This window comes from Chinchilla lanigera, unplaced genomic scaffold (assembly GCF_000276665.1).
Source record: "Chinchilla lanigera isolate Chin_1 unplaced genomic scaffold, ChiLan1.0 scaffold00118, whole genome shotgun sequence".
Classification (NCBI taxonomy): domain Eukaryota; kingdom Metazoa; phylum Chordata; class Mammalia; order Rodentia; family Chinchillidae; genus Chinchilla; species Chinchilla lanigera.
In genome coordinates, this window is record NW_004955519.1 from 1,826,545 (window position 1) to 1,844,176 (window position 17,632).

At 41.5% G+C, this 17,632-nt stretch overlaps 2 pseudogenes; one reads left to right on the forward strand and one right to left on the reverse strand.

Moving 5' to 3' along the window:
- Positions 1–972: 972 nt before the first annotated feature.
- LOC102030114 lies at positions 973–1,651 on the forward strand (annotated as a pseudogene).
- A 12,678-nt stretch (positions 1,652–14,329) lies between these two features.
- LOC102008760 lies at positions 14,330–16,646 on the reverse strand (annotated as a pseudogene).
- Between the last annotated feature and the right edge of the window lie 986 nt (positions 16,647–17,632).

Genomic DNA, 17,632 nt, shown 5'->3' on the forward strand with positions numbered 1-17,632 from the left:
GTACTTATGGAGCACCAAGTATGCAGTCAAGAACTGTGTCAGGCAATGACTGTATGTTTTCAGTTGGGAGCATCTTGATACAGTGAGGCAAGTATTGTCCTAATTTCTAGATGAGAGACCAGAGGCTGAGAGGTCAACTTCCTCACTCATCCAATTTGGGCTCCTGCTCTAAGTGCTAGGGGCTCTACTGAGTGGTAGAGATGTACAGGTAAACAGAACACAGCCACAGAGCTAGTGAGTGGAAAAGGTGTGATCAGAACCTAGATGGTTCCAAAGTCCAGAATCTCTTTACTTACCTCTGTGTACTTACACACAAATAGCCGTGGCAGAAGGAAGAGTGTACAGGCGGCCACTGAGTGGTACATAGTAACATTTACGCAGCATAGGCTTCTTGCCAGGCATTATGCAGGATGCTTGTCTTGTTTTAGTGAATAGAACACTCCAAAGTACCCTAGGAACTGAGTTAATATTCAGTCAGTCAATGAGTATCAATTACAGTGTCAGCCAGAGAGGGGTTCAGAGAGTTGTTTGTGGTTGCTCAGCTATTCAAGAGTTGAAGATGATTTGAGCCAAAGAGGAGGTTTTGTTTCTGGCAGGAGTCACCCACTAAGCTGCCTTGTGTTGAAGGCAGTGAGGGTTGGCTTCTGTTGCTTACAGTGATGCACCATTTTGGCTGGTGCGCTATTACTGCTGGTCCAGGGAAACTCTGTTCGCATCATCTGAAAGCGGCCGCAGCAGCACTCTTCTGTGGAAGCTGTCTGTTCATTCAAGTCCAGCTCACACTGTCAATCTAAATTTTATGCTGTTAAGATAATAACAGGGACAATTCAGAATTTTTTTTAAGGGATTGAAGGGAGCCGCGAAGCGCTCAGCTGCTGCCGGGACCTCCTGCTCTCCGCGCGGCCACGGGATGCCTAGGCCACGGCAAGGGGAGAGGGAGAGGCGGGCTTGAGCCCCAGCTGGCCCGAAGAAATGAGTGGCGGCTTGGCGCCGAGTAAGAGCACCGTGCATGTGTCCAGCTTGCCCTTCTCCCTGACAATAACGACTTATACCGGGATCACTATAATGAAAGACGAAGATACGAGGAAGAGTAAAGGGGTTGCATTATATTGTTTTTGGATAAAGACTCTGCACAAACTGCACCAGAGCCACAAACAGTTGTTTGGTAGAGTGATAAAGGCAAGCATAGCCACTGACAATGGAAGAGAGGCTGAATTCATCCGAAGGCGAAACTGCTTTGATAAATCTAACTGTTAGGAATGCGGGGAAAGTGGACACTTAAGTTATGCTTGTCTGGAGAATATGCTGGGAGAACGTGAGCCGCCAAAGAAGAAAGTAAAAAGAAGAAAAAGAAAACCGCGAACAGGAAGAAGTCGAGGACGCAGCAGGAATCGAGGATGAGGGGGCGGACCCTGCTGTGGACAGCCTCAGCCAAGCCATCGCCTGCCAGCAAGCCAAGGTGGAAGAACAAAACGAACGGAAGCCCAGTGCAGGGCGCCCTTCCGCCATCCAGGATTCCCGGCGCCCGAGGATAAAGAAGAGCGCATACTGCAGCGATGAGGAAGAGCTTAGTGATCAGAACTGTGCGCTGGAAATGTCAAGAAAACGAAACCCACCGCGGTACAAAGTATTTGTGTACAAGGACACTTAGTATTTTTTACTACCAAATACTGCACAGAAGGTGAAACATAATTTTTAAAATTATCGGATTTTGAGCTGGGTGTAGTGACAATTCCTATAATCCCAGCACTCTGGGAGGCTGAGGCAGGAGGACTGCAAGTTCAAGTCCAGCCTGGGCAACTCAGGAATTTAGCAGAACCTCTTTCAAAATAAACAATTTAAAAAGTTACACCAAGAATGTAGCTCGGTGGAAGAACCTGGGTTCAATCACCAGTACAAAACAAAAAAACTGTATTTCTGCCTTGCCATGGCATAGTAGACACTTAACATCTCTAATCCAAAAATCCAAAGTGCTCTCAAATCCAAAACTCTGAGCACCAATATGATGGCTCAAGTGGAAAATACCACAACATGCAAGTATAATTCATGTGCAACACTATGAAAATTACTGGATCCACCTGCCTTCAGGGTATGTGCATAAGGTATATATAAATCACCAATGAATTTCCTGCTTACACTGAGCTTCCAGCACCAAAATACCACATATATATGTACATATTCCAGAATACTTGTGGGCTCAATTTACGTTGTTGTTGTTGAGATAGGGTCTTCCTATGTGGTTCAGGCTGGCCTTCAACTCACTACACAGTAGCCCAGGTTGGCCTAAAACTGGTGTCAGTCCTCTTGTATCAGCCTCTTGAATGCTGGGATTAGAAGGTGTGCGTCTCTGCATCTGGATGGACCCAGGTATTTTGGATAAGGGATCCTCCCCACCTGTATTAAAAACCAGGACTTGTTAGTAATGAACTTGAACTAATTTTAATAAAAACAAGTGCTATGGGCCAGGAATACAGCTCAGTGGCACAGCACCTGCCTGGTAAGCACAACGTCTTGAGTCTGATTCCTAGTACAAAAAAAAAAACAAAAAACAAAAAACAACAAATACTATGATGGTAATGCTGTTGTTATTCCATAAAGAGGTAGGGATTAAAATGATTTATTTGAAACTTCACTGTAAATGCTTTAGTGATATCTCACTGTTTTGTAAGTACTTTTGAAAGACAGTCTTTAAAACTGAAAGAACTGAAAAAATAAGTGGTTTATTGTTAATAGTATTGTTAATAAATTTTTCAAAAGGATGTCTTTAAATAATGGGTACTTCACCATCTTCTTTTAGCTTTATCCCAGTCTTGATGTATGTTAGGGATAAATACCCATAAAATACTTGAAGTCGGGTGTGGTGGTGCACATCTGTAATCCCAGCATTCAGGAGGCTGAGGCAGAAGGATCACTGCAAGTTCCAGGCCAGCGTGGGTTACATAGTAAACTCAAGGCCAGCCTGAACTACACAGAGAGAACTTTTCTGAGAAACAGACATAAAATATCTGGGCACTGGGGGTGCACACCTGTCATCCCAGCACTTGGGAGGCTGAGGCAGGAGGATGTCATGAATTCTGCATCATCATGTACTACATAATGAGTTTAAAGCCAGCCTCAATTACAGAGCAAAATCTCACCTCAAAAAGCCAAAAAAGAAAAAAATAAGATCCATAAGCTATAAAGTAGCTCTGAAAGGCTTATAACCAGACACAGGCGGTACCTATCTACTGTGCCCATAACCCCAAATTCTGTTCCCGGAAGCAACCACTTCCCACAGCTTTGTTATATATTTGCACTGCAGTAGAACACACATATTCTGTCAGTTCATAAAAGGGTGGCGGAGAACTTTCCAGCCTGTCACGCACCCCCTTTGGCTTCCTCCTTCTCCTCAGTGTGGCTGTGCTACAATTTCGATTAAATCCGTATTCACTGTTCAGTGTTTGTGAAGGATCTTATAAGTACAGTTCTTTCCAGTTCATGTATTTAATGCATTTGTTTGTATTCATGGCCAAAAAAAAAAAACAATTTTTTTTAAAGTAAAAAATTTCATTAGTGCTGTTCAGCAGTACATAATAATTGCATCCAGCATGGGGTGTTGGTGCATGTGCCTAACACATTTTAACACACAATTCTTCTTTTGGTTTTGGCTCATTTTGAGACAGAGTCTCACTATGCAGTTCAGGCTGGCCTTGAGCTCACTTTGTAGCCCAGGCTGGTCTCAAACTCACAAGGATACTCCTGCCTCAGCCTCCTGAGTACTGGGATTGCAGGTATGCACCACCATACCCAGTTTATCATTTTTTAAAATTTTTCAATTTTTTTATTAGTACATGTTAGTAGTATATAGTGATTTCATTTATTGTGGAGAGTTAGTGTACATAACACATCTTAATTCCTCCCCTTCTCCCTTCCAACTGTTGATCTCCTTACCTTTTTTTTTTTGAGACAGACTCTCACTCTGTAGCTCAGGCTGGTCTTGAACTCATGGCAATCCTCCTGCCTCAGCTGTCAAGTGCTGGGATTACAGGTGTACACTACCACGCCCAGCAGTCTCCTTAACATTGGCAAAAGCTCTATTTCCATTTTTTCTTCAATTCTTTTGTTTTGTATCCCCCTTTTCTCTCTTCCTTTTCCCTTCATCTCTTGTTTCCCTTTCCATTTGTAAAATACCTCCCTACTTCCCATATCTTTTATTTTACTCTTTACTTATAATTTGAATTTCTCATATAAGAGAAACTGTGTGATACTTAAACTCGTGTATCTTAACTATTTCACCTAACATTATGGTCTCTAGGTGCATCTGTTTACCTATGACTGACTCAAGTTTATCCTTCTTTATGGCAAAGTAGTAGTCCAATGTGTATAAGTACCACATTTTTAAAAATCCATTTTATCATTACTTTAGAGTATTCTTTCACTTGTGGATGAACTTTTTTTTTTTTTTTTTTTTTTTTTTTTTTTTTTTGAGACAAGTTCTTGCTATGTAGTTCAGGCTGGGTTGAACTCCTGGTGATCCTCTTGTCTCAGCCTCCCAAGTGCTTGGATCACAGGCACACCCAGCCTCTCGTTCTACCTATAAACAGTGTTTACTGGAAACCAGATCTCCTGTGGCGTGATTGACCTGTGCCATCTGGCTCTAGGTAAGTGCACTATGTGACGATGGTACAGCAGTGAGACACCTGCTGGTGTGAGTCTCAGAACTGCGCACCTCTCTTAAGAGACGCCTATCTTTACTAAATAAATGTAATAGAATCACAACAGCCCCAAGGACTTGGGGAAAAGCTCCCCATAGACAGCAAGGAAACAGAAATCACTGTCACCTGAATTAATGCTCAAGAGTACCCCACAGCTGGCAAGGGCAGGGTGTATTACAGAGAGCGACGCACGTCATCACAACGAGAGGGCGTCTTGACTGGCACCCAGTGGAGCAGGGAGGCTTGATGTCAGGAAGAAAATCAGCAAAGCATAAATTCCCACGGGCATTTACAGCTCTGCTGCCAAATTGATTTTACAAATTTCTGACAGCAGGAGCCATCAGGTTTTTATAGGACGATTTCCAGTGTCTGTGATTCTGAAATTTTCCATCTCACACTCTAGATGCATACTAAAACAATTTGCTGGATTAATCAGGACCTTGCATCTTGATGAGCATGTTTGTTTACCTCAGCTAATAGTGTAATAAACATGAGGTTACTGTGTTGAGTTTCAATAACAAAAGAATGAAGTGTCACTACAGAGTGGGGAGGAGGGACTAATCAGATGCCACATCTGGTTAGGGAGTTTTGCACTTTAATTTTTGAAAGGAAAGTTATGACTTTTCCATTACCCAAGCAATCCTTGCTCTGAATCAAGTCCTGTACTTGCACTGAAGGAGGAAGCACATTCCTTAAATCCATTTGGTACCCTGGCTTTGGGCTGCTGGGATTCAGGACATAGAGGGGAGGATGGGGTTGAGCTCGATTCTATTCGTGATGCTAAAGTGGATCTCTGAGAAAAGGATACAGGGATTCCTGCATGGAGGAATGGCTCTCTAGCCAGGGCAGAAGGCTTGACGCTTGGGGGAGAGGGAAGGAAGAGCAGCTGCAGGATGGGTCCATAGAGAGTTCTGGCGTGGGGGAAAGTTCACTGGCCAGGGTTAACAGGGCTCCAGTTTAAGTGGATTTCATTTGATTTTGCACTTTCTCCCCGTGTATAGCCCTGCACATTTCTGTAACTCATAAAGATTTGTGCAAGAGAACTGTTCCACTGCCATGAAAGCACTTGTAGTCAAATCCCCCCTCTACCCTAATCCTTGTCAGTCATAATGTGCTCTTCATCATTATAATTTTATCACTTTAAAAATGTTACATAAATGGAATCACATAATATACAATTTTTAACATTGAGATAGAATTCAAGTACCATAAACCACTTGTTTAGTGTACAGTTCAGTGTTTTTTAGTATGTTTACAAACTTGTGAAAGTGTTACCACTAAGTTCAGAACATTCTCCTCACTCTGAAAAGAAACCTGCCTTTCTCTAAGGGCCAGTGATGTTGAACACCTTTTCATGCATTTATCGCCCATTTGTACTTCATCTAAGCAGTGTCTATTCATTTTGGCTCCCCTTTTCTGATTGGGTCTTCTATTTTGGGGGGAGGTCAAATATTTTTGAGTTCTTCATATATTCTAGATGTTAGTCCTCTGTCCAAGGAATAGCTAGCAATTTTTTTTCCCTATTCTGTAGGTTGTCTTTCACTCTGTTGGTTGTTTCCTTTGTTGTGTAGAAGCTTTTTAATTTTTTTTTAAGGAAGGAAAGGTTTATTTAGCTCAGAGATTGTAGAGGCCTCAGGCCATAATCAGCTGGCTCCAAGGCAGGGTGGCATGGCAGGGGCCACCACAGAGGAGAAACAGTTCATGGCAAGCAGAAGGTAGCAAAGCAACAAGGGTAGAAGCTTTATAATTTGATATGATCCCATTTGTTGATTCTCAGTATTATTTCTTGTGCCACTGGGGTTCTGTTCAGACAGTCCTTTCTTATGCCTATGTCTTCAAGAGTTTACCTATTTTATGATACCATCTTACTCCAGAAAGGATGACTCGCATTAAGAAATCAAATAATAACAAATGCTAGTGGGGCTGTGGGTAAAAAGGAACTCTTCTCCACTGTTGATAGGAGTGTAAATTGGTACAACCATCATGGAAATCATTATGGAAAGTCCTCAGAAAACTAAAACTAGAAATTCCACTTGAGCCAGCTATCTAGGTATCTTCCCAAAAGAGTTAAAGACATTATATTACCGTGATACATGCATACCCGTGTTTATAGCAGCACAATTCATAATAGCTACATGTTGGAATCTGTCTATACAGTATGTCCATCAACAGAGGAGTGGATAAAGAAAATGTGGTACTTACACACAATGGAGTACTATTGTGCCAAAAAGAAATGTAAACTTGAGTTATTCTTAGGTAGATGGATGCACCTCTCATCTATCCTGATTCACAGATGTGGTAGCTGAAACCAAGTAACTTGAGAAAAATCACAAGCAGAATCTCAACTGGAGCCCAGGCCTTGACTTCTGTTTTATACTCTGCTGCTTGTCTTTGAAATAAGTTGCTGGGCAAATAGTGAGGGCTTTATAGGAAGAGTTGAATGATTGAGCTATGCTTTTCTTCAATATCACCGATATTTGCCTTTTGCTTTTTAAAAAAATGTGGTGCTGGGGATTGAACCCAGGGCTTCAAGCATGCTAAGCATGTGTTCCACCACTGAGCTACAACTCCAGATTACCTTTGCTTTTTGTTCTCAAAGTAACTTTCCTGTTGCAGGGCTCTATCAGATCTGCTATGGAAATAGCTGAATTATCACAAGATGCCTCGTTTCCCTTCATCAGCTAGCCAACTAAGCACTTCTGCCACAATAACTGCCTGAAACATTGCCTCTCTTATGCATGACTTCTGCTCAGAAATCTGTAAAAGCTGGTTATTGTTTCAAGGAATAAGTCAAAACTTTTAATTTCAAGGCAGGTGATCTCTGAACAGATGGATTTGGTAAAAGGAACAACTCAAACCAAGCAATCTCTAAAAGGACACACTCACCTGGACTAAGACACTTGAAGCATTGTGGTACGTTCAACTCAGGATTTCCTTTTCTTAATTTGGATTCCTTCAAACAGCAATCTGGAGACAAAAATTTGAGTGCAAGTAGTTCATGTGGGAGGTAGTCCTGAGAAACAGAAGGGGAGAGGGACAATGAAGGAAGAGGAAGACGGAGCAGAAGAGAATGAAGTGATTGCAGGTGTTATTAACACATTAACACTACTGACAACTCAAGCTTAATCCCACTCATGTAGCTCAGGCTTATCCGATCCAAGGAATGAGAGGACTGGAGTCTTTATCCACTAAATCATGTGAGTCATTGTGGAAGGCTACTCCCATACCTCTCATTTGCTCAGTACCTTCAGCCTAGGCATATGCAGAACAGGCTGTAGCAGCCAGAGAACGGCCTCTAGCAAAACACCCCAGGCACTCACAATCACGTCTTGTGCAGATGTGCTTTGAAAAGAGCCGAGAGGCTATGGGCAGGGCACCTCAGCAGTCTTACAAGTAAGTTCATTGATCTCACTTGCGGTGGCTATGGAAAGACCCTAGGAACTCAAAGATGTTTAGACATATCATTGGGGAGCTCATGCTCCCAAGGAGAAGGTTGACATGGAAACAGGGCAACATGATAATGTGCGGCTGAGTCTGAAGTTGGTGTTGGACTGTAGGGGAACAAAGGGAAGGAGAGCCAACCCTGCTTCGGATCATTAAGGATGGTTTCATTTACTTTATGGCATGGGAACTGGCTCTTAGTGAGATCAAGATAGGAACGGTTTTGCTAGGTGGCGGGGCAAGAGGTAGCAGAGGTAGAGGAGGCAGGAGGAGCATTTGAGGTGGACAGAACAGTATATGTTGGAGATGAAGGGAAACAGCTGTTCTGGAAATAATGAATGTCCTTAGATAATGAGAGCTTATGGAGCATGGCAGAGACAGGGTGTGATGGGAATTAATGTTGAAACCTGGTTATAAAGGCCTTCTTAGCCATAGCTTGGGAATTGCTTTTGTGTTTTGGCAAACTAGTTTCCAAAACATATTTTAAGTTATTTCAATTTGAATTGACAGGTAAGGTGATTTCTTTTCATAAAAGAGAAATGACTAACCATTAAAGTTAACAATATTAAGGGACTTAGATGATATGTTTAGGTTTATAAAAGAAACTCTACATGTTTGCCATAAAAGTATTTTATTGTTCAGAACAGAATTTTACTTGATGGTTTGTCTTGCCTTGGTTAATATTTGGAGTTCCTTTCTGTCTTAATAATCATAACAACTCAATGCCATTGACTTTAAAGTAATGTACCCCAAACTCCGGCCAGGCTAATTTCCACATATGGATGTTGGTGTTGATTTTAAAATTATTCTATTTTGTGTATTAGACAGTTGTGTCAAAGGTTATTGAATATCTTTCTGAGATCCAGGCAAATTGCCTCAGTGGCTCTGCCAGCATTTATTATTCATTTCTTCCAATCCAAAAAGCAATTTGATTTTTTATAAAAGATTAATCCTTTAGAAATATCTGCTGACAGCCACTTCATTTGCTACACGCTTCCACATGTATTCAAGTCATTCTTTAGTAAAAGTAAGTAGGGTGCTGTGTGGTTTTTTTGAAAGTAGCCACAAGGAAGCCCCATTATTCATAAGGTTTTACCCATTTTAAGGTGTTATCCAATACAAGGTCCCACCAGCAGCCCAGAGAGAAGTAACAAAGAACTGCTTTGTTTTTCCAAATACTCATTTTAGAGTTAGTTCTAGTTTCTATTTACAAAATTTTCAATGAAATTCAGTTGTTTGGATTATTTTGATCTATGTCATAAGTGTGACACTGTGTTGCAGGACATTGTAGTCAATGTAGTGCTTGTTTAGGGGACTGTACAGTATTATGGGTGTGGGAAGTGCTGACAAAAGACTGAAGCGAGATATTGCATTCTTGGTCTGGTACTTGCATAAACCAGCTACTTGGCTCTCTCCCTTTCCCCAAAGGATACCTTAGTCATTAAATGTGATTCATTTTCAGTAAAAAGGGGACTGCGTGATGGCCTCGGGTTTAATGACATCATAGCATATGGTAAATGAAGAGCATAAAGCCTTCATGAAGAGAAAAATCCATTTAGAAGCCCACCTTGGACTTGGTCAGTAAAATGTGATATATCCTTCTTTTAGAGATTGACTCTGATACATCGTGAAACATGAAAAGCAAGATGGGCAAAGTTACTTAGCCAAATGTAGAAAGGGCTTTGCTAAATTCCGTATGGTTGCATATAATCAAATGCCACCTGACAATGTTTTTCTTTTTTCCGGGGGGGCGGGTACTGGGAATCCAACTCAGGACCTTGCACTTGCCAGGCAGGTGCTTATGCCACTGAGCTATCTCCTCGGCCCTTTTCTTTTATTTATTTATTTATTTATTTTTTGAGACAGGGTCTTGCTTTTTAGTTCAGGCTGGCCTTGAACTCACTATATAGCCCAGGCTGACCTTGAACTCATAGCAATCCTCCTGCCTCAGCCTCTCAAGTGCTGAGATTACAGATGTATACCACCATGCTGGGCACCATCTGACATTTCTGAACTATCTTTAATGGGCCAGTTACTCTCATGGTGTTTGTTTATTTATTTATTTATTGTCTTTTTGAGACAGGTTTTGCTATGCAGTTTAGGCTGGTCTTGAATTCACTTTGTAGCTCAGGCTGGCCTCAAACTCACAGTGATCCTCCTGATCCTCCTGCTTCAGCCTTCTGAGTCCTGGAATTACAGGTGAGTGCCATCACACCTGGCTAGGGTGTTTATTCTTTTTTTGGGTCTTTTTGAGACAGGGTCACCCTATGCAGTTCAGGCGGGTCTTGAAAGCACTTTGTAGCCCAGGCTGATGTCCAACTCACAATGATGCTCCTGCCTCAGCCTCCTGAGTGCTGGGATTACCGGTGTGTACCACCATACCGAGTAATTCTTAATGTTTGTTTCTTGACTGAGATCCTTCCATAAATGCCTAATCTTTTTAGCATGTTCCCTTTTATCTGATCAAGGTCTCCACTCAGCAACACATTTGGGAAAACATGACAGTGTGACATGCTAACATTTTCAGTGGAAAAGTGCTTTTGTTAATGTTTCCCAATGATTTAAGAAATTATTAGTGTACATTTGCCATATATAAAAGTTACATTTGTTTTGGGTTTCAGTATATGTATATAGTGTATCATCTTTGATCTCTTTATTCCCCTTCCAAACCACCAAAAGACCTGCCTTTTATTTGGTATTCAAGTATGAAGCCAAACCCCAGCCCTTGTTCACTATTCTATTCCACTGTAGAGAATAAGAAATGGACTGTGAAAGGCAACTGATGGTCCCTCAAATCCATTTTCTGCTTCCCCAAGGCACTAGAATCTACATCCCAGCTCCCCTTGGGATTAGATGTGACTGTGTGACCAAGTTCTCCTCAATGCCATTTGATAACATGAAGCTTCCAATTCTTTTGCTCAGTCCCCTCCCACTAACCAGAATTCTATACTTGCCAGTAACCTCTCTTTGACCATGGAAAGAACTATGACTTGGGGCCTTGGAGCCACAAATGGAAGGACCTGAATGACAACTTAAAATGCCAGATCATTCCCAGTGAAGGACCTTCTTCCCAGAGTGTGACCCATTAGAGCACTGGGGTAGTTAAAAAGGACAAGGACCAACTACATGAGAAGATGAGGATCCTAATGCAACCAGTGGGTTCCATGGGACCCATGAAATGATTTAGTTCTGTGTCCAGGGTGTGAATCCTTTTTGGAGACTTACGGACTAGCATAGAGTCTTCGAAAGTGGCCTGACATTGATCTCCTCCCCACTCTGTAATAGTGGAGCTGGAGGAACTCTGTCATCTAACATGTCCATGATTAATAGACAAGCAGACAGATATGCATAGGCATATAAATACTAAATTTCAGCTAGTTGAGGGGAGAAAAAACTAAAGAAAGAAATCATTGGGTGGCTATTTAACAGAAGAAGAAATGTAGACTGAAGGGCAGTAACTAGCATTGCTTGCTTGAAACACAACAGTACTGCACGAACATGTGTCCTGATTCTGGAACATCTTATTCTTCAGAAGTCCAGGACAATACCATAATTCCATCCACTTTATCATAGTCAAACCTTTAATTTTTTCACCTTCCTTGAGAAGTAAGGAAGAGTGAAAGGTAGAACTATAACTCACATTTTTATTTTATTTTACTTTAGTTTTTGATGGTGCTGGGTAATAAACCACTTAAACTGGGATTGTTAGATCATATGCAGTTCTGGTTTTAATTTTTTGTTTTCCACAGAAGTTGTACCATTTTACAATCTCAGCAAGTACACAAGGGTTTTGATTTCTGTATGTCCTTACCAACTTTTGTTATATTTTATTTTTCAAAGTGGTCATTCTAAAGTGCCATGGGAAGGATAGAAGAATGGTCCCTCCCACTGCAGCTGCTGGGATCCAGGTGAACAGCACCTCAGGGAGGCCCAGAGACTGGTCCCTCCTTTCCCTACTGCTGGGATCCAAGTGAATGGCGCAGGAAGAGACAGTGACCTACAGGAATATCAGCTACACAGTAGGGCCCCCAGGCAAGTTGTGCAGTATGGACAGGTGGGACTAGCAGTATGAAATTGTCAGAAGCAACAGTAACAATATGAGCCAACAGGTGGTGAGTTAGGTGAACCCGCTTTGTGCTTGGGAAGAAAGACACACAGAATAGAAGCAGGTGGGTGGGGCCACCCTTTTTCTCTTTTCCTTTTTCTTATCCTTTTTTCTCTTTTGTAAATGGCTAGGGAGAACTCCAGCCACAGAAAACTAATCCCATTCCCCAAACCAAGAGACAGAGTTCAGATAGTCCCTTGCTTACTTTTTCATTTTTTCTCTTCTGCTCTCTTCTCTAGTTTCCCAAAACTTGTGTGATCATCCTTTGTCCTCCAGCCTTCCTTCTACTTTCTTTTCAGTTATCTTTGTTTTATTCACTATCTTTCTTAAATTTCCCCACCACAGGGTAAAACCAAGGGGATTACTTACCAAGGGGAAACACTTTGCATACAAGCTCCCAATTTATGATCAGTTCTGTAATATAACTGTAGATTTTGTTCCCACAGTTTAAGGTACAAAATTAGTAGTTACCACAGTTTGTCAGTTTCTAAACTGTATTTGATGCTATTGTTATTGCTAATTATACTACTTTAGCTTGAATATCATATCTCTCGTTATCAGTTGTTCTCCATTCTGTAATAATACTGGCAAGCTCTGGGGTCATAACCTCACCACAGCCCGGTACCAAAGGACCAGGGACTGAGCCAAACAGATACCAACATCTCACTCTTAATTAACTGGGAAAGTAGGATCTTGGGACAGACACAAACCAAGAACCTCCTACACACAGAAGACATCCATGAGGAACAGACCTTTCCTAGAGAGGACTTGGTATTAGTGGTATAGCTACCTACTACAAAAACTTACAAGGATCAAGACAAAAAATGTTTTGAAATAGAAAATGACAAGGTGCAGAAGCAAAATGCAACCTCAGACCTCCAGCCCACCCAGGACAAGTCCAGGAGACAATGAGATAGAGGAAAATGTAAGACACACACCTGAAATTTCTGAAATGATAGCAACCAAAATAAAGAAAGAAATCCATGAGGCTATAGAGGAAATTGGATTAGAAATAATCTCTCAGGTAAAAAAAGAAATGACAAAAATCATAAAGGAAATGCTCAGCAAATCTAGAGCAGAGATAGATTAAAAAACTAGAAGATAATAGGAAAATGAAGGAAACTGCAAATGATCAGTATAGGAAAGAAATAGAATGCATGAAATGGATTCAAACATATCCAGGAAATTAAAAATTCCATTGAAAGCTGGCAAAACCCCTTAAATGAAACTGAATAGACTTTCAGGCCTTGAAGACAGGATTGTGGCTAGTGATCATGAAAGGAAAGATCTCTTAAAAATAACAAGGGATCAGGAAATAACTATTTTGATGCAAAGCAAAACAATGTAAGATTTATAGGTGTTTTTTCTCACCTGAGACATTATTTCTGATCTGATGTCTTCTATGGCCTGATGGAGTTGTTTCTTTACTTCAGTTGCTATCATTTCGGAAATTTCAGGTGTATGACTTCCAGGCTCTTCTGTGTTGATGCCTCCTGGACTTGTTTTGGGTGGTGTGGAGGTCTGGGATTGCACTTTGCTCCTCCGTTTTGTCATTTTTGAAGAACTAGGGACTCCCTATAGTTCAGTCTCACTGTCCTGATTGTGTGTGAGTGGCCAAACAAGAGTCTGAAGATCCCCTGTGCTCAGTGTAGCTCCTGTGCTGGTGAGTTGTGGCAGCCCAGCCAGGCCACCACACTATGGGTGTGGCAGGTAGCCACCGAGGCCCCAGAGGGTGCCTGAGGTTTCGCCTGCCTTGCACGCTGGTCAGGGAGGCAGAGCCCAGACTCATCGGGCTTCTTGAAGATGCCCGGGCTCAGTCCAGCCCAGGCAGACACTATTTGTATCTTTAATGTCTTTTGGCAATGTTTTTTTTAAAGGAGGCTTTTTTAATTCAAAGGGATAATTGGATAAGTAGATTTGTTTACAACCATTCTTGTGAAATACCTTTTTTTTTTTTTTAAAATATGACCAATTTCTTTGCAAACAGGAGATGCATACCTCAACTATGATGGCCCTAATTTTTGGTGGATCATGTACATGATTAAGCAGAAATAGGCAAGCTCACACTGGTAAATTAACTATCAAATTCTCAGTCAAAACTCCATTTGTGGCCTCCGTTTCTTGATGGATTTCTGTTCCCACTTTGTCTTCTACCATCTTGTCAACTTCCTGATTGACTCCCCTGTTGACTCTGTCTACCTGACTGGCCATCAGATTGGCTACCTGAGCGGCCTGACCGGCCAGACCTGCCACTTGACCAGCCACTCCCCTGTCTGGAGTTAGAAGATGTGTTTCCATCATAATATTCTTCAATTTCAGGTAATTTGGCTGGCACTGACAGTATCCAGTCTGAATCACACCACTCTGCCTGTAACCTTTCTGACTCAGTTGTGGGAACATCAAAGCAAACACCTATATTTCCTTTTAGGAGGCACATTCTGTTAATTTGGGATACTGCATTACTACTCAACTTCCTGTTAAGTTCTTTCCAAGCACATCTGACATCCTGTATTTCTTCTGGGCTCTCCAGGGTCATGGTCACAAACCCCTTAGCAGAGGTGATCAAAAACGTGATTCAAAGCTTAATGCACCAGAAATGTGGGCTAATGCTGCAACCAAGGCGTCCACTGCCCTTTTCTCTTCTATCACTCTCTGAACTGATGGTCAGAAAAAATCAACAGCAGCATAAGAAACAGAAGCCAGAGACCTGATGGCATCCATGCTTTTAGATTTAACTAAATCCATTGTAGAAGGAACACCTACACTTTTAAAAGTAATTCCTGCTTTTTGTTCCACATATATTAGTTGACCTCTTTCTCTTGGTTGATGAAAACATATGCAAATCCCTGTTTGGCCAGCTCTCCTTATGCATCCAGAGCGATGAATATAGGACTCAACATCCATGGAGGAGAACTCTGGATCACCAGGTCAACCTCAGGAATGTCCAAACCATGGGCAGCCGCATTGGTGACCACCAAAACTTTAAAACTACCTTCTCTGAAGCCCTTCAGTGTAATTTCTCTTCGTGACTGTGCAATGTCCCCATGTAAACACTGGGCATTCTGTTTTATGTGTGGATTCATGGCCATTTCAGTTACGTTCTTCTTGGTCTCACAGCAGATAATGGCCCTCCTTTCAGAACCACTGTAGATGTCTCTGATAACTGCTGGTCTCTGAGACCAGTGGCAGTGGATGACAAAATGTTCTACAGTAGTTTCAGCCTTTTGAGTCACTTTTCCAACAAGGTCAACCTACTCATATCCTACCCTGGATTTCATGCATTTTTTTTGCAATTTTGTATACCCACTGTAGGCAAGTTGAGGAAAACAGTAAAGTCTGAGGATTGTCTTCAGAATCAGTTTTGTAGGATGCGTGGATAATATGTTCTATTTGTTCAGCAAAACCTAAATCTAACATTTGATCCACTTCATCAAGTACAACATGACGCAGTTTAAAAGATCCAGGTGGCTGCTCTGCAGATAGTCTTTGGTATGACCAGAGGTCCCAACCAAAATGTCAATACCATTTCAAATATGATTTATTTGGCTTTGATATGATGTTCCACCATTAAAAACATGCCACCTTGAGTTTCCTAGCTATACCTTTGAAGTCTTTGGCTACTTGGTTTGCTGGTTCCCTGGTTGGAGCCAAAACAAGTACCTTTGGTGAGTGGCTTTTAAAAATTGTTTCTTGATTTCTTTGGAGCCTTTCAATCAAGGATATGTCAAAAGAGAATGCCTTTCCTGTTCCTGTCTGTGCTTGAGCGATTAAATCTTTTCCTTCATGTACAGGACCAAAGTTCTTAACTTGAATAGGAAAGAAGTAGGTTGCCCCTAACCTCTCAAAAGCTTTATGGTCTCTTCAGAAATAGAGAAATTGGAGAAGGCTTCCTCTTTCTCTTTACATGTTAGAGTCTCCTCTAGTTCATTATCACTTGATATATGAGAACTTTCTAAGGATGATACTTGTTTAGATTTTTTTCACATTCATCAATATCTCCATTTGATAGATCTTTTCTTCTTGACTTGTGAGACATGGAAAATTCATCCGAAAGTCTATTGAATCCTTCTTCAGTATCTCCATTTAGCTTCTCTTTGATTTTAGCTTTTTTGGGCTTGGGAGCATCCAGGTCATCTGGAACACCATTTTCTCTTGTTGCTGCTTTCTCATCTGAGTCATGATGGTGCCTCGACTTCCTTCTATCACTCCAGCATTATGTAATGTGTTTTTGGCTCAACTTGTTTCTATCTTCACAGCAACCCTATAAGGGAAGTACAGGTCCATAATCCCTTATCCGAAATTCCGATATCCATAAAGCTCTTTTGCTGCTCCTTCCTCTGGCTCTCAGACTCTTCCAAGGGTGCTTCCAATTCCATAATATCCCCCTAGATGAGCTTCCCAGGCATTACTGGCCACTGCCACCTTCTTCTGGGCATGGTGGCCACAACCACTGGGGCAGCAACGGCCTGAAAGGAACTTTTGGCAATGTTTTATAGTTTTCACTGTACAAGTCTTTTGCCTTTTTGGTTAAGTTTATTCCTAAGTATTTTACTCTTTTGATGCTATTATAAATGGGATTGCTTTCTTTCCTAATCACCTTTCTGGCTTGTTCATTATTTATGCATAGAGATACCTCTGATTTTTAAAATTAAAAAAAATTTTTTTTGGTTTTTTGAGACAGGGTCTCACTCTGTAGTAAGGTTGGCATTGAATTCACAGCCAGGCTGGCCTTAAACTTGCAGCGATCCTCCTGTCTCAGTCTCCTGAGTGCTGGGATTACAGGAGTGCGCTACCACTCCTGGCATACCTGATTTTTGAGTGTAGATTTTGTATCCCTAAAGGGCTGGCTCAGGAGCTGCACTGCCTCTACTGTGATCGGGAAACTACTTCTGCTGTCAAGAAACTCCAGCCTCTGCTGCTGGCCTTGGAACTAGGCTGTCTCAGCTATAATCTGCACTCACTAAGTGAATTTCTTGTAGCTGGTCTTTCTTTCTATACAGCCAGGCTCAAGTATTAGGTGAGTGCATCTGTTATGCAGGATGTACTTCTCATCCACAGGCCTAGCTGTGGGAGTTCACAAAATAGAACATTGCTTTCGAGTCTCTGGAATTCAGGAAGGCACAGAAGGGTCGGTGCTGGAATAGACTTAAGCAAGCCAGTCCCTAATACTCACTATAGCCATATGATAGAGACAATATTGGAAAAATAAGAAGGAAAAATGTTCTGCTTAGTCTTCTTTGGAATGAAAAATGGCATTTGCTACAATAACTTGTTCCAGGCAACTGAGATTAATATACTGTTATTAGCATTAGTTCTCAGTTGCTTATGCCAAAGTTTTGGTAAGCTATCATGAGATCATTTTTTAGATAAGCTGACTCAGATCATAGACTGC